Source organism: Neofelis nebulosa, chromosome 8, assembly GCF_028018385.1.
Source record: "Neofelis nebulosa isolate mNeoNeb1 chromosome 8, mNeoNeb1.pri, whole genome shotgun sequence".
Classification (NCBI taxonomy): Eukaryota; Metazoa; Chordata; class Mammalia; order Carnivora; family Felidae; genus Neofelis; species Neofelis nebulosa.
Window position 1 is genome coordinate 133,159,587 of NC_080789.1, and position 26,678 is coordinate 133,186,264.

Below are 26,678 nucleotides of genomic sequence, written 5' to 3' on the forward strand. Positions count from 1 at the left end.
GTGAAAGGAAATAAAACAGTAGTCAGTCAGGAAGCAGCTCAGCCCAGAATGTGTTTGCTGCATGAGCACATTATTGGACCAGAGCCCCAGACCTACAGTTCATTGAGGATGCTCCTCCACTATTTGGACTATTGTCCTGAAAACTAAAGGATACATAATTTTAAGAAAGGCATATGGTCTTCTTTTCAGGTACATGGGATTAGGAAGAACAACAACAACAAAAGAGTTACGTGTGTGTATCATTTACTTTGCCTTAAGGACTTTGCTCAGTACTTCCATAAGTTTTCTCTCTCTTTCTCTCTGTCTGTCTCTCTCTCTCTTTTTTTTTTTTTTTAAGTAGGCTTCTCAACCAGTGTGGAGCCCAGTGCAGAGCCCAGAGCAGAGCCCAGGGTCGAGCATGAACCCATGACCCCAAGACCAAGACTGGAGCTGAGATCAAGAGTCATATGCTCAACCGACTGAGCCACCCAGACACCCTGCTTTACGTCTCTTATTTAACTCTCCGTGTATCCTGAGAGATATATGTATTGTTAATGACATAGCAGAAAAGTCAGTTAATTTGCATAATGTCACAGAAGTGGCTTGATTTGTGCAACTGTTCTACCACTCTGAGCTCTGTGAATCAATTCCATTGGCTTAAGATCTTCTCCTGAAGGCCTTTTTCCAGTTAAAGTGAGTATTCCACTGTAGATTTACCGTCCTATTAGATAGTTTCTAGGATCTATGAAATGATATGGCTGGTGTCATGTCAGGGCTTGTGGTTACCATGCCAGCCCTCAGGGATGCCTACAGAGCTGGTCTGTATACCGCTCCCAGTTCTTTAAAAAAAATTTTTTTTTAATGTTTACTCATTTTTGAGAGAGAGAGAGAGAGAGAGAGAGCATAAACGGGAGAGGGGCAGAGACAGAGGGATACAAAGAATCTACAGCAGGCTCCAGGCTCCAGGCTGTCAGCACAGGGCCCAACACAGGGCTCAAACACATGAACTGCAAGATCATGACCTGAGCCAAAGTCAGACGCTCAACCGACTGAGCCTTCCAGGCACCCCTACAGCTCCTAGTTCTTAACATGCCCCAAGCAGTGCTTTGGAGCATTCTTAATGGGATGGGTTTCCTGTGGTCCTCTTTCTTTGCAGTGGACAGCTATCATCCAACAGCTGCTTTGGTAATCCATCATCAATTCTCTACACCCTGGTCCTGTTAGAAACATCTTATAAACAACCAATACCATGTTGGCAATTCCCAGGCCCTGGTGTCGCTCCTGTCTTGCTATTTATTAAGCCCTACAATCATTTTTTATACTCAACTTCCTCCCAAACCCAGATTGGATGCTAGCTCCAGGTGGATGGCTATTTCTTTGCCTTGTTCGAAGGCAAGATGTTGTAATAACACGTCCTGGTCATGATTCCAAGCACCTTAAATATATTTTATTACATAATCCATAAAACCACACTGTGAGATAGGAAATACTGTAATTCTCCATTTTTTTCTGAAAAAGAAACTAAGACAACAACAAAACAAGTTTTCTTAAGGACACACAGCTGGTAGGAGGTTGAGCTGAAGTTTTTGTCTCCAGGTATTCTGTCTCATCTGAACTAATGCCAACCAATCCACACTGACAGGGCACCTGATGGGTGCAGTTGGACATTCTTGACTCAGTTTTCTACTTCTATTTTAAAGACATTTTTAAAAATGTTTATTATTTTGACAGAGACAGAGCATGAGCAGGGGAGGGGCAGAGAGAGAGGGAGACACAGAATTCAAAGCAGGCTCCAGGTTGTGAGCTGTCAGCACAGAGTCTGACATGGGGCTCGGACCCATGAATCATGAGATCATGACCTGAGCCCAAGTCAGATGCTTAACCAACTGAGTCACCCAGGTACCCCTCAGTTTTCAACTTTTATTTTGGCAAATCAGTATACCATATGTAGCGTGCTACTGTGGCATAGAGATGGATGACTCTTGCTTAAAGATACACAGATAATTTTAATAAGACAGAATTGGAAGACAGGAGACATGCTTTGTATAACACAAGCCTCAGGCACAAGGGGATTTTAGACTGGAGCACCTCATGCCCTCGAGGGTGACACCTGCCGCTCAGACATGGGAACGGGCCGGTCAAGTTACAAAGGTACAAGGTTCTGGGAGTTTCAAGTGTGAGGTCAGAGACTCTTCTGCCATGGAGGAAACCCATAAAGTCTCAGAGGGTAACGAAGAAGTGGAGAGAATTCAGAATTTGGAGGAATGATGGAGAAACTGCAGAAGCGATCAGAGACCATGGGTCCTAGAGACTGTGAGTGCACATCATACCTCCCGCTCACTGAGCTAGTCACTATTTAAACCTCATTCTCAATCCTGTCTACTCTGACTCCTGCCATGGGACTCTGTCTGGTGTTTGGATTATTATCAACCCGGGAAATATTCTCTGTGGGATTTCATATTTGATTTCAATCATATTTGATTTGATCTGATTTTAAATTCAGTAGAAAAATGTTATGTATATGTATATAGAGATAATTTTGTTAGAATATATGTATTTCAATGAATCTGTAGCATAATGTGGAACCGACTTTCACTTCTGTTTAAAATCTTTGGCTGAATACAGGGTTTTCTTTGCACACATTAGGGAACACACTCAGTTATTTACTAATCTGGGGTCCTTGGCAAATCTGTCTTGTGCCATGGTGATTTCCATGGCTTTCTTAGGTATTTGCGTAGGAGCAAATTCATGGTCATAAAACCATCCTTGAGCAACTTTTGTTAATATCTTTAGCCTATGTGTTAAAAAAGCATTTCACAGTAATATGAAGTACATTCACATACTAGTTTTGGTTTTTCATGTTATGATCTTATTCAATATACTCTTTTGACCTAAAATAGCAAAAGTGATAAAAGATCATGGCCCTCCAAAAGGACACCATTCATTTTCTTAAAACCAAGTATAGCATCATGGATTAGTCTTAAGGTATTGATTCAATTTTTAGGGAAGCTAGATGCTATAAATATTATAAAGGTGCCATGAATACCTACTTGTCAGGGAGCAATGCACCCTGGACTTTCTCCATCCTGGACATGCAGCAAATATCCTATTGGCTGATATAAAGTCAGCGGTAAATTTGAGAATATAGTTAGCCACAAACAGGGGGAGTCTGGGCAGGATCTGGGCAGCACAGAAGAGGAGTGATGATAATCTATTGGCATCTCTCTTGCTGAGTGTGGTCATTGGGACACATCTTTGAAATCTCATGGCTTGCTTCTCTGTTCTCTATGTGGAAAAGCAGTTCGGTCTGATCATAAATGAGCATACTGTCTCCTACCTCACAGGGTTCCCCACGCTGAAGTTACAGGGCCTACTGTTCTCATCTTGAGAAAAGAACAATTAGTATATCTGCTGAAATGTTGAAATGAAAGAAATGCAGGGAAAATATCTCCAAATAAAAAACCCCAGCGTGAGCACAACAAAGCAAATTCTCACAACTCAGGGAGTTTTGATAAATGTGTTCACGAGCCTTATAAATGTAGCAGCCATGGGTGCCCTTGCCGGGAATATGTGGCTTAGAAAGAACAACCCTAAAAGTTTTAGATGTTGAACCACAAGTTAGAATGGAAGAAATAATTTTGCTATCTGGTCCTTTAAGAAGGAAATCTACCTGGTCCTTTTGGCAGAAATTCCCAGACATTCTAGCTGTTCTGATCATTTGTTTCCCTCCTGCTTCAGGTAGCAAACTGCCAGTGGATGGAGGCGAGAAAATGTTGGGGTAAGAGAAATTATGTAAATGTTGCATTCCAGCAAGACAAATTTCAATCCCTTGAGCTCTTTTAAATGGTATGAATTCTAGAAATAAGACACAAAATTTAACCTTTTCATGCTAATAATGATTTCATAAAGCAAAACTCGTTAGTAACAGTGACAAATATGAAGTTCTATTGAACATTTAAATTCCAGAATATCAGCGAATGCCCCAGGGAGATATTTACCCAGCCAATGACTTTCTGATGTTATTAAGAAGTAATTTATTCAAGAAAGTCTCCATTCATGAGTTTACATAAGAACAATATCTACTTTACAAGGGCTTGTGTTCTCAGTATAGCGCATACCTAATTTACAATGACTTTTGGTTAAAATTTTCATTAGGTTGGTTCAATAGTATTTGATAATTTTAATTTAGTTTTATGAGATCCCAGGTTCCCATTTATAGGAAGGGAAAATGAATGCAGAGGAAATAAATTTTTAAAGAGCAAATTTATCTCTCAAATGAGCTCTGCTAATTTCAGCAGTAAATCTCAGGTGGAGGAAAGTTAACCTTTAGTATTTCTCTGGCAGTCCTTTTGGGCATAGTCTATGGGCATCCTTTAAAAAGCAGCTTAGGCCCACAGCATCACAGTGCTTTGCAACTATGCTGATATTTGCAGTGATTCTCTAAGAGACTCTTTTGTAAAATACCAAAATGGAAAAGGCGCTCCAGCGTTTAAAGCATAGGGTGTTTTCATGGGGCTGAGCACAGGAAAAGGAATAGGCATAAATCAGGCCCAAGAAAACAGAACCAAAGTAGATGAGAAGTGAATGCTACAGGTTTCTGAAACAAGGGTTAAGGCCTACACAATTACCAGATGTCAGGAATTTAGGTAGGATGGCCATTATTCAAGCTGTAGTCAAGAATGTGAAATTGGGGCAGGCACAGTCCCAAATACAGGACGAGAAAGCCACCTCATGGGGCCAGTCATGGGAGGATGGACCAACCCTGATAACGTGATGGGGAGTTTGCTCTGCTTAATTGGAGAAGGGATGAGTTAACAAGAGGTTGTGATACCCATATGTGTGTGCACCTCCCCCCCCCCCCCCACCACACAGAAAATTAAGGTTTCTTTAGCAACTAGTTTTTCTGTTAACACTAACTGATTTACTCTTCCATGGGGGCGGCTCCAAACTCTTTTCCAGCTAATCAACAAATAGCATAGGGCCATGCGAAGCGAAACGCTCCCTCCATCTTATCAACAAATTGCCAATGAGGAAGCAAGTCTAAACTTTCACAATATTATCCCCATGTTGACAGAGGGATTGTAGATAAAATTCCCCATCACATCATGCAGCGAGGTCCTGAAAATGTAACCATGGTTTGCATGGACTACTGGAACAGCTGTGGGTGCGAACGACTACAGAAGGCAATCTAGTCCCTGCCCTGCCACTACCATTCTGAACTGGACTCTTTCCTCTCATTCTTCCCCTCCCCAGTAGGGAGAGGACTGTTAAGCATTTATTCAATGAGTTTGATCAATGTAGAAAACCAAGCTAGATCGTTCACCTTCTACATGTCAGTTTTTATTTACTGAAGGCTCACTTTACTCTTTACCCGACTCATGCAAATGTCCATGGTCTACTAGGAAACAGACTATTTTCATATTCACACCCAGAACAGTCTTCTGTTTCATCAGTAGGGGTCCTGGGCTATAAAGTCTGTCTCTGATCAAGTCAGGATTCAAATGAACATCAGCTAATTTTTTTAGGTCTTGGCACCTGAAACATCTTTTCTTCTTCTTTTTTAAGTGTTCTTTTTTAAATGTTTATCTATTTTGAGAGAGACAGAGAAAAAAAAGTGAGAGGGAGAGAGAGGGAGAGAGAGAGAGGGAGGACATAAGTGGGGTAGGGGCAGAGAGAGAGGGAGAGAGAATCTCAATCAGCTTCCACACTGTCAGTGCAGAGCCAGACTCAGGGCCTGATCTCATGAACCGTGAGATCATGATCTGAGCCAAAATCAAGAGCCAGATGCTTAACTGACTGAGCCACCCAGGGCCCCATGAGACATCTTATAAAACCACTGAAACTAAAGTCAAAAGTCCTGTGTGTTAGATGTATATGGACTATACAGTCTGTCTAAAACACAGTCTGTTAGCATTAGAAGTAAATCTACAGAATATATTGTGTGTGATTGTCATTGTCATTATAAGTTACAGCTCTGCATTTTATAGTATATAATGAAATGGGATGATAAAAGAGACATCAGGCTTTGGATTCCAGTGTCTAAATCACCCATTTTATTCATAATTTGGCAGCTAAATGTCTTTTAAATACTGTGCAAAGTTTTATGATTCAATGTTTGCCTAAAGAATGGAAAGAAATGTGTTAAGCTGCATTGCTAAGTAGAATCAGACTGTACTGCATAAAACCATCAGAAGACAGGTGTTCGATCTAGTTTCTTTTGGCCTCTGAGAAGAGGAGTGCAGGGCCAAAATTTGAGCTGATCTATCTACCTCTAGACACCCCTTCCCCCAAGGATCATCAAATCCATGCGTTGCACTGAGCAAATTAAGAGTTGATCTGCTTTCCACTGCTGCATTCCATTTGTTCTGAAAACCCTCTCAACCTCTTCTTTTCTCCTAAGAGATTGATATTTTGGTCTCCAGTGGTCATTTGTGTTTAGCCTCCTGCCTTTTGTTAGCTTTGCTGTGACCAAAGAGAATTCATCAGTAGGTAGGAATCTTAACTCACAGTGGTTAAAGGCTCAGTGAAGTAGCTTCCAGTGCTATGAACATTAGGTGCCTGCTAGTTTTCTTGAAGATTCAGAAGCCCATGAATGTTGTTTCTCTGATTTCGGAGCTTCAAAGCAAGACATTCTATTCTTGTGATGGAAGGTGGCCTAACTTGACAAAGCGCTCATTATTTGTGATTTTTATTTTACCTAACCCTCTGCCAATATAAAGGGCTTTCCATTCCCATCCCCTCTATCATTCATATTCCTGGCACGACTGGTAAGAAGCATCTGCATCGAGTTTCTAGATTCACTTTGTTTTGACTCTGACTCCAATAAGTAATCATGGTCAGCCCTCACATTCATGGAGGAGAAACCCACTTTGCATTGAGACCCCCATGACTTAGGCAGACCTGTGAATGTCCTATTACTACCTAGAATGTTCACCCGTCTGTTGGCTCATATTAAAGCAATCATAATTCTCTATTATCACTACTTTCTCCCTTTAGCCCAAGGCATGAATGCCATGCAATGTGTGAAAAATCACAACATGGATAAGTCCCCAAGATGCTATTAATCATTCCTCTAGGTACAGGAAGTTTGAGAGGGTTTTTTTCTTTGTTGTTGTTTGTTTGGTTTGGTTTGGTAAGAGTAGGAGGCCATGGAGGTAGAAATTATAAAAAGAGGTGGAGAAAGGGGACAAGAAAGAGCGAGAAGGAAAAGAAACTCCAGATCTCTGGAGACACTCTTGCTTAATGGCCTCTGCCTTTGGCTCTCTTTACAAAACTCTGGGGCTTGACAGGCTCTGAACTGGTTTTTTGCCACCCTCTCAATTAGAGAGGCTAATCCTAATATTAATGACCACTGCTGAACAATAAAATGTGTAAAATATCTTTCCTCTCATAACCAAGAGATCATACATGATCCAGATCATAACTACGATCCATGCAATGCATATGTATTTTAGGATTAAGTAACTTTTTCCTTTCCGATCTGTGGCTCTAAATCTGTGCCATATGTCACCTAACAAGGTATTTTCCATTATTCTTTTATTCAGTTCACTGCATTTTGTTCCTCTTGTCCCTTGAAAATTAGCCTGTCTGTAATCAGAAATCACTTCTATTCACAGTTCAGTGCCTCTACTGTAGATGTGGCAAATGCTTGTTTACCGGGCTGGTAATTGGATTAAAACATTGAAAAGAAACAGAAAAATGGAATGTGTTGAAAAAAAAAAAAACACAAGCATAAAATCAACAAAACCAAAACAAATTAAAAAGCTCTAATGAATAAAATGGCTATTAATAGAAATCATTTATCAGTAACAATGTTCCTGAGTTTGTGGTCCTCAATACTCAATGGAAATGATATTTAAAAACCTAAGAGAAAAAGGAAAAGGATTCTGAATAGCTTTACTGTAAGCATGACTTGAAAGTGGTTGATTAGTTTCTGTGTTCTTCTGGGGTGTCTTGAGACATGGGCAGTGTATAAATCTTCACAGGTCTGGATACAGAAATACCACAGTCAGGAAAGCACCTGTGTTAAGTTATTTAAGGGGACTTAATTATTCTTTCAAATTTGGACATTATTATTTTGATACTTGAAATCACAGAAACAAAAAAATAAGTATGACCTCTTTCCACAGAGCCTTGCTGAGTGGCATGAACAGGTGACTGTGATATTGACAGTCATTGGGTGTGGTGTGCCATTTTGTCAATTGAGGAGTGACAGGGTTGGTGTATAGTCAACTGTTTACAACCTAAAAACTATACCCATGTGCCTAATTTTCTGAACATTCTTCCAATAACCTTATTCAAAATATTTTAAGAGAAGCTAATGCTTTAAGAAAACAAAACACCTTGCAACAAAATAACCAAGAGTAGAATATGAAATCAACTAGTCATACAGGAATTTCAATATCCAACAACAGGTAGGCTTTTATATAAATGGGATCCAAAGAGACAAAGGATCAGACTCAATACTAAACAACATCCAGAAGAGAAAAATCCAAAGAGAAACAACACCACTACTCTTATATTAGGAAGCAGAAATCAGATAAGCGAATCCATGTGATTAAGCCACCACCACTACCTTTAACAGGTGTCTTCAAGCAGTCCATCTTAAGCCTACAGAAGAAGGAAGCTCTTACCTGCCTTAGCTGGATAACTCCTTTCTTTAGTTCTGTAGACCTGAAGATGAAAAAAAAAAAAAAGAAATTAAGTTCAGTCCCTGAATTTGAGAAAGATATTCTATGCTAACATATCCTTAAAAAAATTGCTCACTTTTTTATTAAAAAAAGTTGCAGTGAAAGCAATGTATAACAAGCAAATGAGATGACTTTTGTGTGATTTGCTATTGCAGATTGCTCATTGTGCTCATGGACCTAAAGTGAAGGCAGAAGTGAAATTTACTTGTCAGGGACCTCTTCAATTCTCAGAGTAAAACGATAGCACTGCATTAATTGATTTCTGATTTCTGCCACATCTGTGTTGATGAGATTTTTATTAGAGTTTGTCTATATTACCTTGGGGATTTTGATGTCTGATGTTTACCTTTTATTTGATCCATATCAATTGAATTGGGGGCAGGAGGAAAATTAATGCCTTTCTTCTGCCATCAAAATTCTATCCAGGGACTTAATGTCAGAGATTATTATGGGAATCTGCTTGGTCTGTTTTACTTATGGTGTAAAATATAGAACGTCAGCTAGTTATTCTGGTCCAATGCTTACTAAAATCCATTTACTATATGTAACATTATTTTTTTGGTCAGGCAATAAAAATTGGGTTCTGAAGTGTTTTATATGAGTTACAATTCATTTTTGTGATTGTCAGAGGTATAAGATTGATGAATTAGTGAGAGGTGAGGAGTATTCTATTATAAACAGAAAACCTGAACCCAATTCTAGAAACTCAGAATCCATTGGCCTGGGTCAGAAGTTGTCAAAGTATAGCCTGTGGGCCAAATCCAGCCTGCTACCTGTTTTCATAGGACTCATGAACTACAAATGGTTTCTCCCTTAAAAAAAAAAAAAGTTTATTTATTTACTTTGAGAGAGAGAGAGAGAGAGAGAGAGAAAGCACAAGTGGGGGAGAGGCAAAGAGAGAGGGAGAGAGAGAGTCCCAAGCAGTCTCTGCAGTCAGTGAGGAGCCCAATGTGGGGCTCGAACTCACAAACCATGAGACCATAACCTGAACTGAAGTCTATGTTTAACTGACTGAGCCACCTGGGCACCCCCAAATGGTTTTTTACCTTATTATATGCCTGAAAAATCAAAAGAAAAATAATATCTCACAGCATATAAAAATTCTACAAAATTCAAATTTCAGTTTCCATTAATAAAGGTTTATTGAAAAACAACCACACATACTTGTTTACATGTTGTCTATGGCTGCTCTCATTCTACAACTGTCGAGGTGAGTAGGAACAGAAGGGATAGGACCTACAAAATTTATACTATTTACTACTTAGTCCTTTAAGAAAAAATGTATTGACCCCTGGCTTAGGCTGTGATTGATTTCACCTTTGTTGGGGATAAGGAGGCTAATGTGATGAGACCCTAATAATTAAGGTTAATCAATATAGATAGGTGAGTGATAGCTTTTATTAAAATAAAAATGACTATATTTCATTCTGGGGTCATCTAAGTCACTCATCACAGATCATAAAGGGCATACTTATGAAAAAATGGAGTCCTTAACTGCTTGTGCAGGAAGTTCTAGGTTGGCTTTATTGCTATACTATAGTTACTTATCAAATTTACTTTTCATCTTATAATAAAACTTCAAGACTTTCCTTAATATTTGATAAAAATACCTAGAACATTAACACAGTATGGAATGAATAAAAAAGAAGCAAAACACAAATATATATATATTATATATTTATATATATTATATAATATATATATAGGATTATATATATATAATCCTATATATATATTATATTATATATATAATATATATTAATATATATATAATATATATATTATACATATATAATTATACATATATTATACATATATATGTATATATATACATATATAATATATATAATATACATGTATATTATATATATTATATATAATATATTATATATAATATATTATACATGTATAATATATATATATTATATATATAATACATGTATATTATATATATTATATATATATTATACATGTATAATATATATAATATATATTAATATATATTATATGATATATAATGATTTAAATGAAGCATTTGTATGATGTTTAAAAACAGAAACAACCAAAATATATTTTTAATGAAAAGATATATATGCATAACATGTATATTCACCCATGTGTAGTAAAGAGTTAACCTTGCTCAAAGAGAGGTCTGGCCTTTGCCCTTGGCTCTTGGGAGATAATTTTGAAGCCCTTTGAATATCCTGCCTGATAAGAGTATCATTGTTTGTCTGGGGGCCTCAGGTTGTACCAGATAGTCTATAATACCGATGGGATTTATGGTACATAGGGAAGCCTTGGATCATGCATATCACCTCAACTTCTGGAGGTTAGGTTAGGTTAGGAGACCAAGGTTAGCCCAGCAGATGATCAACCATGTTTATGTGACTAAGCCCCAATAAAAACTCGGAACACCAAGGCTTGGGTGGGCTTCTGTGGTTGGTAATGCTATGTATATATTGTCACGTGTCATCTGTGGGAGAAGTAAGCACTGTCCACACAATGCCACCGGGACAGGACCGCCAAGTGCTGTGTACTTGGAGCCTTCCTGGACCCTGTTCCATGTGCTGCTTCCCTTGGCTGTTTTTCTGTCCTTTGACTGTAATAAACCGTAACTGTGAGAATAGCAGCTTTAGTGAGTTTGGTGTTATCCTTCCAGCATATTATGGAACCTGAGGTTGGTTTGGGGGACCTGCTAACTTATAGCTGGTGTCAGAGTAAGCATGGGCTTGGGGACTCCTAAAGACTGTAGTATGTGTACATTTAAAAAAAATTTATATACACATACATACATATATATCACAAAAAATCATGTCAATGGTTACCAAGAGTGGGTAGTGGGCATGACACGTAGTTTCTAGTATGCTAGCATCCTAGGATCTGATGGTAATTAAATGGATAATAACATGTAATTATTCTTTTTTATTTTTTAAATTATTTTAACGTTTATTTATTTTTCAGAGAGAGAGACAGAACATGAGCTGGGGAGGGGCAGAAAGAGAGGGAGACAGAGAATCCAAAGCAGGCTCCAGGCTCAGAGCTGTCAGCAAGGGCTCAATGTGGGGCTCGAACTCACGAGCTGTGAGATCATGACCTGAGCTGAAGTCAGACACTCAACCAACTGAGCCACCCCCAACATATAATTATTCTTCAAGCTTTACTTATACATTTTACATACTCTCCTGTATTTATGATATCTCAATATTCTTTAAAAAAAGGTAAAAAACTCCCGATAGAGCATGTTACTATAAACACACACACACACACACACACACACACACACACACACACACACTGTCCAGTGTAGCATCAGAATCATTCAGCTACACAAAATGTTGCGATTTTGTCCTTTGTCTTATTACTCAAGGACTATAACCTATTTTTCACGAAAAAAGTCACTTTGTTGTTCAAGGATCAAAATCACAATTCCCATGGTCATGTGCTAGAACATTGGTTTTAGTTTGTTTTATTTGCTATTTGCTGGAATCTTGGAAACTCTGTCCCACTTACTTGTGTATCTTGGAAAGTAATGTTTGATTTCTCTTGTTTTTATTTAGGTGTAACAGAATGAACTACCTTTGTATAGGTTAGATGAAATGACTAACATCTCAGTTACACAGGAGAGTCACACATGATCACAACAATGAACTATAACCTCTTCCATGAACAGGAACTGAGATTTCTCTCCCCCTTGAAGCACTACCCCAGTTCTGGGACTATTATGTGTGTGGGTAAGTAATTTTAAACTGATTGACTGTGAGAAGGATTCAAACCTATCAACACTTGGTCCCCTATGTCCACAGAGATCCATTTGTGCCCAGTTTCCAGACTTTTCGCAACCATTGAGTGTCCACACAGAACACGCAATACTGTCAAATAGAAAGACCACTATCATCTTCCAAGCAGCAAAGAGTAGCTTAAAAAAAGTACATGATTCTTTATAGTCAGATCACTGAACTTCTTTAGCAATTGCTACTGCTTAGTATCTGATAAGTCTGATGATAGCCCCCAAATAGAGATATTTTAATCTGGTTACAGGTAAAGCAATTTTAAGTATTCATTTAACTTCTCAAAGTATCAGATATAATTTACTGACCTTTAAAAATAACGTAAAAATCAATAGTTCAGAAACATTTTTGTTAGATGTTAGGGGCATGAATCTCTCTCTCTCTCTCTCTTTTATGTTTATTTATTTTTGAGAGAGACCATAAGTGGGGGAAGAGCAGAGAGAGAGGAAGACAGAGGATCCCAAGTAGGCCACATGCTGACAACAGAGAGCCTGATGCTGAGCTTGAACTCATGAACCACAAGATCACTGACCTGAGCCATAGTCAGACACTTAACTGACTGAGCCATCAAGACGCCCCATGAATATCTCTTTTAATGTAATAACATTATAGGTAACAAAGGCAAACACCACAAAGATGGGTGGTAACTAGTTGTGTAGAATAGTCAAAGTGTGCCAAAGAAGTAGAATTTTGCTAAAGCCCTCTATCAGTGGTCTGCTCAGACAAAGGGATACATACAGACCGAAGACAGAAACTTACCAGGTCATCTTATAAAGTGACCGCCTTTTTGAATCCACCCGGACCCATGGTCGGAAGTCAATTGCTGGTAATTGCATTAGCAGGGCTTCATCTGATTCTATTGTTCATATGGCCCCAAATAATCAGGCCACTCTCATTGATTGTTCTGGCCAACAGAACAACTCAATCAAATTGACCCGTGGCAACTTGTTTCATTGTGTAGCAGATAGCAGTTAGGATTCTCCCAAAGCCGCGGCGGCCATATTTGGGCCATTTAAAGCACTAAACGCTAGGCTGCTTCCAAGGAAAGAACGTGGTGATGGAGAGCAAAGTGCTGGGTAGCAGCACTGCATGTTCAGGATGGGACTCAGATTCACTAAGGGAGGTCTCAAATTTTTGTGTGTAACAATCACAAGTTCATGGAACTTTTGTAGAAACTCTGATTCCTAGGTCCCAGTCCAGAGATACGGATTCAGTATTTTGTATTGGGGCCTCAGGGATATGCACTTTCCAGAACTACCCAAGTCATTCTGATATTGCTGGTCTCAAAGAAACTTGGAAAAACACTAACCCTAAAATGTCAGAACTGCTTCTAAGCTTCCAAAAGGGGCAGCTGGTTCCTACTGTCGCCATATAATCCATGTGCTTAAGGCCAGGCAGAACCTTGTGGCGGCCTCACGTTTTACGGCCAAGCAGAAAAGGTTGCATCCCGTGGCCCTGTCCACAAGCCTTAAGATTCATTTTGCCATTATATGAATGGTACTTACTTGGCTTCTATATAATTTTAAGGATGTAAAAGATTTGGTCCTCTAAAAGCATCTTATTAACATCATGTAAATGTATACTCGAATGTCCCCAGGGAATGATCCTTGGCAGATTTCTTTCCTCAGACTATACATTGCTAATGGTCATCATTACCTTAGAGCTGTCAAATAAAACCATGAGCAGCTGGCCTGAATTGGTCTGCTTTTTTTCTTGGGACTATATTAAAAGATTTTATATTGTTAATAAATGGAGAAAATTAGAGGTTAAGTATTTAGCTTACCCAGCCCTTAGAATAATGACTAATTATAAAGACAGTTTTGATTTAATTCCCCAAATTTAAATATGGCATTCACAGTTGTTAAAAGCCTAAGAGCTAAGCTGTAAGCTACCTGTTTTATCTTTTGTCGAGGTATGATCAGAATTTTGTTGTTTGGTAAGTGACCTGTTTTGTCTAGTGGTTACAGCTGGGCTGGCCCATCAGTAAGGGTGTGATTACTCTCACTGGAAACTCAGACTGGGACTGAAAGTCCACTTTCAGCATTCAGCAAGCGTATGCTGAATATGTGCTCCGCTTAAAGCATGTATGAGACTCGGTCCTTGCCTGCCAGAGAATGCAATCTTAAATAAGCAGCAATTATACTATGAAAAATGTGTAAGATCTCTAAGAAAAGTTCAAGGTAAATTGCCTAGGGTTCAGAGGGAAAGGAAATTATATCTTGTGAGGATAAATGAATATGTCATGAAAGAGGTGACATTAGCAATGGCAGGTAAGCATGGGGTGTGTTGCAAAAATGCAGGCTCCGACCTAGGTAGTGTGCCGACTGCATTTTGGGAGTGAGAGTAGATGACAGCCCTGTTATTCTTCTATGTGTTTGGGTCCTGGCTCTGAGCAAGGCAACTCTACTTTCAAAGTAGGACCAAGATTTGCATGACCCCTTTAGGAAGAATATATCATGCATAGTTTGGAAATAAAATCACGTCATTCAGCTTTTAACATTGTAGTCTGATGGGAGCCAACAAGATGATGTTCTGTTCCCAGCTCTGTAAAGTCATTACACTAGTTCTCTCTGTGTCTCCGTGTTGCCACCAGTGCAATTCAATTCTTAGGATTCTTCCTGATCTCAAAGGAGCATCAGCATAATGAAAGCTTTTACTTGATTAGGATTTTACTCTTCTCAAAACAACTGATATGTTATCTCTTTTAATTTATATAACCAACCTTTCAGGGAATTTGAGCTGACATTTTAATCTCTAATTTTGCAGGTGAGGAAGTTAAAGCTGAGAGGAGAAAAGTACATCTTCCAAGACCACACTACTTACTTTCAGTGAGAGGGCCACCATTTAAACCCACATCTATTGCCACTGAAAGCCACGATTAAGCTACCTCTCCTCACAGTCAGGAGTGGACATACAAATAGTTTGTAATAGAGACAATGTTAAAACTCCATGAACTATAACCCAAGTAATATTCTTGCTCAAGTTTCTAGGTGTTTTGTTTTTTTTTTTTTACGTGTAGTTTTTAGGGGGAAAAATCATGAAAAACAAAACAGCAAATAATAAAACAACAACAAATAAAAGCTAGTTTCAGAGAAAGTAAGATAGAAACAGTTGGGTCAACCCAATATTAAGTATCTCGGAGAGGACATGACACTTAATATATATGTTGTTTTTAGCCCAAAAGGCTTAACACAAATTCATCAGTCCTCTAAATTGCACCTTCCACTTTATAGGAAACACGGCAGACAGAGGAATGAGCTAAACGGCACCAAGAGGGAGTAACCAGTCAAATCCAGATAGGACATGACACTTAATACATACGTTGTTTTTAGCCCAAAAGGCTTAACACAAATTCATCAGGCCTCTAAATTGCACCTTCCACTTTATAGGAAACATGGCAGACAGAGGAATGAGCTAAATGGCACCAAGAGGGAGTAACCAGTCAAATCCAGAAGGTGGGGCATTCTGGTGGGACAACTTTCTTGGCTTCCTTAACAGATGAAGGTCACAAATTGGGGGATGGGGCTGAGCAATGCAGGGGGTGATGGGAGGGAAGGATTGGAAAGAGAGCCGAGGAGAATGTGGCATGCTCTCCTGATGACGGTGAGGGTCTCAGGGATGACTGCACATGGTAAAACTTACACATGGCATGTTTTAATATGTACAGCTCGTTGTATGTCAGCTACACTGCGATAAAACTGCTACAAATGTTAAAAGGGGAAGCGATTCACAGTACTCGAGAAATGTTCACTCTGAGTTCTGGGTGGCTCATCTCTCCCTCTAGGCTGCTGTTTTGCCACGATTGTCCATTTCATCCCTTTGAACAGCTGAGAAAATGGAAATACTTGCTTGGCTGCTATTGAGAAGCTGTGCCTCTTTGGGGCACATGATTTGAGCAGTTAATGTAGTCAAAAGGACTACTGTGAGGTTGTGCAGAGAACCATGGGGTTAGGCTTCAAGATAAAAAGCTAAAAGGAGCTGTCATTCCGAGATGCCCAGCAAAATCCCTACTGGGAAATGGTATGGGATACGCCCCTGGAGAGCTAAAAGGGCTCAATTTTATTTCCATCTGAACTTCTTCTGATTCCACCTTGTGCACTGATCCCAGGGGTTCCAGTGGATTGGGACTAATGGCATGTGCATTCACAGGGGCGCCTTTGAAAAATCAAATTTGCATAAGCCCACACACACCACAGAGTGTTTAAAAGATCCATCAATAAGTGTAATACTGCTCCTGCAGATAAAACTAAAACGACTCCTTGAAATTTAGGGGACATATTCAAAAACTTCAATAATGCTTTTTGAGTTATAGGAAACATTTCAAGACCGATTTAGTTGTGACCAGCTTGGCAACTATTCCTGTGGCCTCTTAACGCTTAAAAACGTCTCCATTCAGTGTGCCAACACCTGAGAACACTAGCCCAAAGTCAGAAATACATACACTTTCATTTATTTGGAAGGAGCTAAAGGCAGGAACGCATTTTGAATGTTTTGTTTTTTCCAAAACAAATACTTGTTTGATTTTCACAACATCCACTGATATAGGCAGTCACTATAATAAAAGGTTGACCCCAGACACTGTTCCTGATTCTATTGCACAATATATTTTTTTTAAAGTTGCCTGTTTGAGCGATAATAGCTCTAACTGCCACAGTTACCATGCTGGTGGATTGATTCATTTATTCAAATAGCATGGTGCCTTTCAACCTGACATCTTAAAACATTTTCAAATGAAACAGGGACCCTTTGGATTATCTAGAATGTGTATTCATTCTCCTTGCTATTCTTTAGAACTCCATCAGGTTCTCATCTGATACACTTTGGAGGGCCTTCGGCTTAATAAATGTAGGCTGAGGTGTGTGTGTGTGTGTGTGTGTGTGTGTGTGTGTGTGTGTGTGAACATGTATACGCAACGAAAAATCCTCAGAATCGGCTGTGAGGTGAACTAGCTAGCCTCTTTCTTGCTGGCATACAAACTTCCCTTTCAGGCTGGAACCTTGGCCGATTCTGAGACAAGTCATTTAGAGGCTTTCCTTCCCTGGCCCTCTGAGCTACTCACATTACCACTTGAGACCCTTCCTGGTTTCTTCTGCTTCGTTCAAAGGGCAGAACTGATGTGGGCTGCTTGAGGCCACTGGCCAGTTGGAGGCAGAGCTGTCACCATTGTTGGGCTGCCTGGGGCTATGCAGGGCACTGACCTGTGACCTTCCTTCCCCCAACTCCTGTCCCCTGGGGAGACACTGAATCCACATAGGCCCTTTGACCTGGAACTAATTTGACCACTAGGACTCTAAAAATCTACTCAGTCACTGGTGCCTGGCTGGGACTCTTCTCCCAGAATAGGGGAAAGGTAAAACTCTGAGGGTCCTGAATGGAAAGAATGGATTGGCACTGCTTGGTTGGCGAGGGGATTTAGGAACCCAAGAGGTGACCATGGAAATCAGCAACTCTGAGATGCCCGGACACCTACCCCAGATGGCAACAGAGCCACAGGAACATTCTTCTCCCTTCACAACCAGGGAGAAGGACGAAGCCTGCTGAGAAAGTACCCAACCCTTAGGATCCCTGGGGCCTGACTGGAGGGCTGGAACCCTATTACAGGTTTCAAGGACTTTAGCTCCATTCCTGAACCATGAGTTGCTGGTGACTGGGATAAACTTGCACAAATACTTTCTGTGGAACTTTATCTTTTCTTCTTCCTTAAAATTTTATGACCTTTTCTACCAAATGAGTTATCTGTGCACCTTAACTTTTAGGAACAATTTGCAAGATGCTGATATATCCAGCCCTACCTCCCCTGAGCAATCCTAGCTCCTAGAGTTTAGTGATAAGTGATTTGCAAAAATAGAGCATTACCCTTCTTTTAAAACTAACTTGTGATGCATTGAAATTGAAATTAAAGAATAAAATGATATTTGCTTTATTATATCAGTATGATATTTATTTTCAACTATAAAGTGAGTGCTCATTCAATACAGAATTTTAATGCCCGTTGGTAGGTTTATGTATCCAGGCTAGACATGGGTCTTCCAAGGGGGGCCTGCTCTTATCTTCTTGAGGACAGATAATTAAAGAGATAATTCAAGGTATTTGGATTACAAGAAAAAGTAGAAATTTCTTTCTTGCTTATACATATGTTTATGTATATCCATAATATATTCTTGTGCATATTACGTGTTTGTAACGCAGAGCCATCGGAAAGCCAATTTGCAGACAATTTTGCTAGTTCCACAAATTTATGGGCATAAGCTCTGTTTTTAAATTTGATTTCTGTGATCTTTTCCATGGGCAGGCATACTCCTTGGCCCTAGGAACAAGTTTTGACCTTTTCAGCTCTTTTATTCAGTTTGACATTAATTTTTCTTCTTTATTCTTAACAGGTTTTCATTGTACTTAGTGAACAATACAGGGGCCCTGGGGGCCAAATAAACCTGTAAAGTGCCCATGAATGTTAACCAAAGACTTACAGCACTACATGATTAAAAGCTTTAAATTCTCAAAGAGCAACATGATTAATCCAGTACCACAGTGCTGAGTGGCTTCACACTGGCTTCATTTGTTGGTATTGTTATTTTCCTTGGTTACATTTGATTTGTTGGAATGATGATGATTTTAGTTGGCACAGTTCATTCCCACCACCATCTCTCTGCAGTCGCAAAAATGTCTTAACTATTTCAATAATTTTTTAAACTACTCATATCCAACTTTGTGAGGCAAGGAATGCAGGCCCAAGATATGCCTATGAAGATGAATTCACACACCTCGGCCTGCTACCATGAAGGCGGACATAAACATTCTTTTCAGTTTATCGTGTGTTTAGTAGAAATGAAGGCAGATGGTTCAGATGGCTTCCGATCCCAGTTTGTCTTCTACCTAGCTTTTTTTTTTACTTTATTATTTTTTTTTAGCGTTTATTTATTTTCGAGACAGAGAGAGACATAGCATGAACGGGGGGAGGGTCAGAGAGAGAGAGGGAGACACAGAATCTGAAACAGGCTCCAGGCTCTGAGCTGTCAGCACAGAGCCCGACGCGGGGCTCGAACTCACGGACCGCAAGATCACGACCTGAGCCATAGTCAGACGCTCAACCGACTGAGCCACCCAGGCGCCCCAATACCTGGCTATTTTTAAAGATTTCTAGGATCCTAAACTTTTCCTTGATGGGCTATCCCAATGCTAACATTAAAAAGTAGGTGCAACAATTTCTAGCCCAACTCAACTTCTGTACTTTTTCTTTTGTCTTCTTTGCACAAATAGAGAAAACCCACTTTGCATCTTTGTGATATTGCTTCAAATACCCCAGGGTTGCTACAAGGGTATTTTTTTTTCACTTCCCTATTCCCAATTAAAACAGTCCTATTATCATTAATCTTTCATCACAGAGATTTTTTTTATATCATATCATGTTTGTATTTCCATACTCATTGTAAAAAGTTGAGTCCCAAACCAGTCCCAATAAAAAGCATTACAATGTATATTGCAATTGAGTGGTGATTTCTCTTCTTGCCTCATATTCTAAAGAGAAAATTGTAGTTGTTACCATCATTATGTGTGTGTGTGTGTGTGTGTGTGTGTGTGCGTGTGTGTGTTTATTTTTGAGAGAGAGAGAGAGGGAGCATGAGCAAGGGAGGGGCAGAGAGAGAGAGACAGAAACAGAATCTGAAGTAGGCTCCAGGCTCTGAGCTATCAGCACAGAGCCCAACGTGGGGCTTGAACTCACGGACCATGAGATCATGACCTGAGCCAAAGTCAGATGCCTAACCGACTGAGCCACCCAAACACCCTGTTACCATCATTATATTGATATTTCTACCCTTTTCAATTGCTCAAAATTTATCTTCAGCTTGCGATCTGCTAAGACTATCCAAACTGTGGCTTCCTGCTTTTGTCTACCGTCTTTTACCCAGATTTTGAATGGATTCATAATTTTTTGACCCTAAGGATGTTAATATGCATTGATCTTCAGTGGTTCTTATCCTTAACCTGATTTGTTTGGAGAGTTCAAAGTTCTTCGAGGTAAGCTCCAGAAGGCTAAATAAATGTAAGTTTTCAAAGTCGGTACCTCTTTCAAAATGTCACTTACAACAAAATGGATTTCTTTCGCTCTAATAGGTTAACTACTGGTAGAAAACAGAAGATGGCATGCTGAACGATCTATTTGTGCCCTAAAACGATCTATTTGTGCCCTAATTCTATAACATGTTGCTACTATCGAGTTAGAAATGTAATAATATTTCTGCTACATGCTGTGATTCATCTCTGAGGGACAGCACAGATATCCAGGGCCAGGGACATGTGTCTCTGACTTCAGTACTAAGTCATTTCAAACATAGTCAGCCTCAAGATGTTTTTCAAAGGGTCAGCCAACTGAGGCTTTATTTATCACCTTACCATGTCCTTTCCTGTATCCACAAACCGCTTTACTCTCTTTCCTGACGACTTAGAATTGCATGAGAAATAATGAACTTGAGGTACTTCTTCCTGTTTTCCCCCTTGGTTCAGCTGCTGACATAGATTTTCTTCGGGCCACAGTTAGCAGATACATTGGACAGCTTTAGTAGCCAAAACGAATATCATAGGACTTTGATAATGACCACAATTTCAAATTGAAAGATCACTTCTTCTTCATCGGTGTATAAATACCCTACATTTTTCTTGTGTTTTTATTCTTTGGGGAAAACTGGGGATGAGTTGCAACTTGTAAGCCTTTTCTCTTGAACGGCCCTAAATATTAACTTGTGGCTGTTTGCTATTGAACAACCCCAGAGAAATAAGCAAAGATTCATAAACCTTGCTCAAGTTCATGGTTGTTGTCCTTGGGCAAGTCCGTCCTCACAGTAGTTTGAGCGTATACGGCAGCTGCAGGCTTAAAATGAAAGGTGTTTCAGCTTTACCTCTTAGTTCCTGTGATAACCTCAACTAAGCCTGCCTGAGGATGTCCTCCCTTTCTTTGACGGAAATAATAAACTGGGATGAGTTTGCCATAACAGCTCTCATTCCCACCACCATCTTATTTCTAAGAGGTGGAACAACAGCTCTTTATACTGCAGAGAATAAGACATCCCAGAACAGTGGAGTCCAGGCTGTGAGGACGGAATGGGGCTTTCTTCATACAAACAGCCACAAAGGTCATGGAAAGATATCTTGACATGGCGTTGCCATGGCCGCATTATGATGCTACAGGGACACTCCTCTCTTTCAGGAAGTGGTTGATGTGTGCTCTAATGAACACATCAGAAAGCAGAGTCACTGGGTCAAAAGATCATCTGGGACCTTAAAAGTCCCCTGTACCTACCAACCCCTCCACATTGCTGGTTTGGCTGGGAAAAAGATAGTATTAACTTTTTGCCATTTTGTGAGCTTTTCTTATTCATTTCTATACCTACGCTGTCAATTTAGGATTAAAATAGCCCTCAAAGAAAGATACCACTTGCTCTGTGGAGGAGGGGTCAGTTTTTAGTGCGAAATGAGACTTCTTAGGTACATGAATTTCACAAGCCATGCCCTTCTTCGTATGTCTGCCAAGCCTGCTAGGCCTACAAATCTATTTTTGTAGCACTATATCACACTAATAGCACTATATTTGTAGTGTTATTAAGTGGCAACTGAACCACCAGGATACAGGGGTAAACAGCCACCACTAGGAGCTACATCAGGGCTGAAAGACCTCAGAAACCAGCCACATCATCCCTGAAGGGCAAGGTCACTAGGCAGAAGTTCCAGTTTGAAAGCTACTGTTGGCTTTTTCCTTATTGGGAAGTCATGCAAGTTTTCAGGTCGATAGAAGCCTGGGCAGATATCTGTTATCTAGAGTCATCAGCTCTGGGCCACAGAAGTGAGCCTTTCAGAGTACTGTCTGAGTACATTTCTTTGTCTGGATTGTCCTATCCTGAGCCAATGCAGGTAAACTGTGGTGTGGAAATAATTTATGCATTCTAGGGACTGATGTGGTAGAATGGATGCTGTCTGAGCCCTGCCCAGATGTCCTTGACCAGGCCGATGCTCCCATTCCCCCGTTGCTGTGTGTTGGCCGTTCGTGGCTCATAGTTGCTTTTTTCTCCAATGAACTACCCTTGGTCCTTATAAGAGCCACCAAACCGAAAAGGTGCCTGAGAGGCTCCTCCCTCCACGTGAAACTCCACTGCCCTGGATGGGGGCTGTCTTCCACAAACAACTGTGAAGTGTCCAGCTCTCCTACCTTGTGGTGAGATGCTCCGAGCTTTCGGTGGGGCGGGGGTGAAGCTGGGCTTCAGCTGAAAGCACCTCTTTGCTTGGCTTCTTCCCTGCTCTACCCTGCTTCCCTCACTCCCCAACAAGTTCCTCCCAGGGGCACCATCTCAATGTTGTCATCTCCACAAAAATCCCTGTCTCAGCCTCTACTGAAAGGGAACAGAACCCAAGACACAGGCAACATGCTATGCAACATGCTCACATCCATGGGACAATTGTAATAATTGATTTCATGTATATTCTAAAATCTATGCATATATAATTCATCTGGTAAAATGAAGATACATCGTTATAATGTAAACAGTAAATCCACTCCTAGGTATTTATCACAGAGAAATAAAAACACAGGCCCACAAAAACCCAGGGATGAGAATATTCAAAGCAGATTTATTCAAAAAGACCAAAACCTGGAAGCCCAGATGTCCATCAGTAGAAGAATGACAAAAACAAACTGTGGTGTGTTCCTAAAATGAAAGTCAACTTAGCAACAAAGAAAATGAATTACTGGTGAAGGTGACAATAGAGGCGAATCTCAAAAATACTATGCAGAATGAAAGAAGCCAGACACAAGAAAATATGCACGGTATGGTTCTATTTAAATAAACGTCTATAGTAGACAAAACTAATCCAGAGTGATGGAAATCAGATCAGTGATTACTTTGGAGGAGAATGTGCAAGGGACTGGAGAGGAGCAGGACGAAATTTCCAAGGTGATAGAAATGTTTTTCCCACGATTTGCATTCATCAGAACTGATTGAAGACACACATTGAAGATCTGAGCATTTCACTATGTGTAAATTATCCCTCAATTAAAAAAAAAAAAAGCAGATGTGAGAAATGCATCTTTTTCTGAGTTTTGCTTATTTTGATCATAAACTTGTGTTGAACAGGGACTGTGGCGAAGGTAGCTGGGAGAGAAACCGAAGTGATTGGTGGCTACCCGGGGTTGCATGGCACCCCAGTGCATCTGTTCCATGGAGTGTTCCATTTAGTTTCAATTTACTTCAGGTTGACTTTGGATTAAAAGAGAGAGAGAAAGAGAAAAGGCAGAGGAAAGAAGGATAGAAATATGTTTGATTCTCCAAATTGCTTTTTAAAAATGAATGGAGGGACAGCTGGGTGGCTCAATTTGTTGAGTGTCCGACTCTTGTTTTTGGCTCAGGTCATGATGATCACAGTTCATGGGATCAGGCTCTGTGTGGGGCTCCATACTGACAGTGCGGAGACTGCTTGGGATTCTCTCTCCCTCTCTCTCTGCCCCTCCTGTTTGTGCACTCTCTCTCTCAAAAATAAACTTAAAAATAATAAAAAAACAAAAAATGAATGTAAATAGGTCATTCTTTAAATTTTTTTTAAATGTTTATTTATTTTTGAGAGAGAGACAGAGCAGGAGCAGAGAAAGAGGGAGACACAGAATCTGAAGCAGGATTCAGGCTCTGAACTGTCAGCACAGAGCCCAACATGGGGCTCGAACCCACAAAGCGCGAGATCATGACCTGAGCTGAAGTCAGATGCTTAATCGACTGAGCCACCCAGGCGCCCCAATATAGGTCATTTTTTTGGATGATACTTTATTTGCAAAGATGCAAAAGGTTTCTTCATTCACTCATTTTTCTCTATCAAACATCTGTAGCTTACTTATAGCATCGCGGGTACTGAATTAGATGCAAGGAATATAAAGAAAATGAAGTCATTTTATCAGCCTTGAAGAATGGATCGAAGATGTTCACTGTAGCTAATGCGGTCAATAGCATACTGGATGGATCAGGGCAGATCTAAGTACTGGCCTGGGCACAGCAGAGTTTGAATGGACAGGGATGGAGAAATGCATCTAGGGGTACTAGGACAAGCTTCTGAAAGGAGGTGATGCTTGAAATAAGATGCCCAAGGCTTTAGTAAACTATAGGAGGCTTTAGTAAGGCTTTAGTAAAACCAAGGCTTTAGTAAACTACAGGAGACAGCATGGTCCTTCTAAGGTAGGATGACCATGGATTTAGGCAAACCTTGTTGAGAGATTTGCTCCAGCATACTGTCACTTTGGGCAGTTGGCTTATCTGTCTTGAGCCTCCACCTCATTATTTCTAATTTGTGATAGTAACACTTGCAGTATTGCTACAACATCATATCTAGCCATTATTATTATTATTATTATTATTATTATTATTATTATCTGGGAAAGGTGACTAAGTCATGATCAGCTATTAACACTGTGCTTCATCAGATTAACAATCCAGTCTAACAGAAGTAAAGATCACTGGGGAACTTTGATCTGGGGGGGGCCAAAGATCAGATTCCTTTCCTTGCCGTTTCCAGCTTCTAGAGGCCATCAGCTTTCCTCGGCCCACGGCCTTGTCCTGCATTTTCACAGTGGTGAAGCATCTTCAGATCTCTCCCTATCTCTCATCTCTGCTTTCACTGCCATATCTCTTACTTTCTCTCTGGTTTGTCATCACATCACCTCACCCTCTCTCCCTCTGACCCTTCTGCCTCCCTCTTATAGGAAGGTCCTTATAGAACCTTTGTGATAAGCCTGAGGACATTCAGATGATCCAAGAAAATCCCTCCACCTTAAGATCCTTGACTTACTCACCTCTGTAAAGCACCCCCTTGACATGTAAAGCAATATATTCCAGGTTCTGGGGATTGAATGTGGACATCTCTGTGAAGGGAGCATCATTCAGCCCATCACAGAATATATATGAGTTGTCCTGAGACCTTTGTATAGAATCTGAGTAGCTGAGAGGCAATGGTGGTGGGATTGAGCAGATGAGAGCCTGGTTGGGGCCAGGGAAAGGTCATTGAGAGGGAGTCAGAGCTGAGGGTATGACGTCCCACAGTGACAAGCTCAGATCTGTGCTTCAGGGATCCAGTTCTGCTTAGGGTATGGGATGGCTTGCAAGGGTCTGGAGACTGGTGGTGAGGCCATAACCTTGGAAGTCAGTACAATGGGCCTGGCGAGGTGTGAACGAGAAAGCTCACCAGTTTCTCAGTCTTGTCCAAGATGGATTCCATCTTTAATCACCACAATGAAGGAGGAGATTTAAAGAGAAGAATATGAAGAAGAAAAGGATAGGGGAGGGAGAAGCATGGATTTCTTGTTTTCAGAGTTTTGGCAATCGGTAATCACAAAAGGAAAATAACTTTCATGGGACTTATTTATAATTACTGACTTTGAAATTCCTTTAAATATTGCAACACTGAGGGCATTTTAGACTTGGAAACATAAATATTTTATTAAAGAGCAAACAATTCACCAACTAACCTGATCAGAAGAAGATCCCCTCATTACGAAAACACTGACAACTTATTTGTATACAGGGCATGATCTCCTTGATATGCTCCTGTTTTCTTTATGAATTGAGGGATTAGATGGGTCAAGAAAATCTTAAAGAACAAAACCCTTATTATCAAGCTCTTGAGGTCATTTTATATTCAATAAAATAATTTGAACAGCATTTTTACAAGACACAAGGTAGCTGATGCTTGCTTTTTCTAATAATCAGAAGTCAAACATAAATTTTAAGCATTCTTCTGGCAAACAGTCATTACTTTAAGCACCTCAAACAGTAATGCAGATTGATTTATGAGCTCAACATCACCCCTAGGTAAGATGCTACAGATGTTTCTGAAAACACAGAAAATACCCCCTCCTCTCACTTAAGATTCTACAATCCTCAAAAAGGCTTTGGCATTTTCTTGGAGTTATCCAGCCAAGATGTACAAAGTCTGAGAACGTGACAAATTCTGGATAATGACCATCTAGACTCTATGAAGAGCAAATTCTATTAGGCCAATTAGCATGTTAAAAACTTGACTTGGAAAAGCATCAAGAAGAATCTATACAAAATAGACTCTTATATTCAGAAATTGTAGCAGTATAGGATATATTTTACAAAGTCACATTTGCTAAATTTAAATCTTTCTCTACTGCAGAAAAATTGAAAAAACAATGCAGAAAATAGGCCTAAAATACTTTGATGGCAAAAACACT

At 39.9% G+C, this 26,678-nt stretch overlaps 1 protein-coding gene across 1 annotated transcript in view; it reads right to left on the reverse strand.

The window, feature by feature from the left end:
- Positions 1 to 26,678, reverse strand: part of CELF2 (CUGBP Elav-like family member 2) — an 835,088-nt gene that overhangs the window by 623,299 nt on the left and 185,111 nt on the right. Inside the window, exon 2 of the mRNA XM_058682201.1 lies at positions 8,613 to 8,652. The gene's annotated coding sequence lies outside the window, so the exon portion shown is untranslated. The remainder of the gene's footprint in view (positions 1 to 8,612; positions 8,653 to 26,678) is intronic.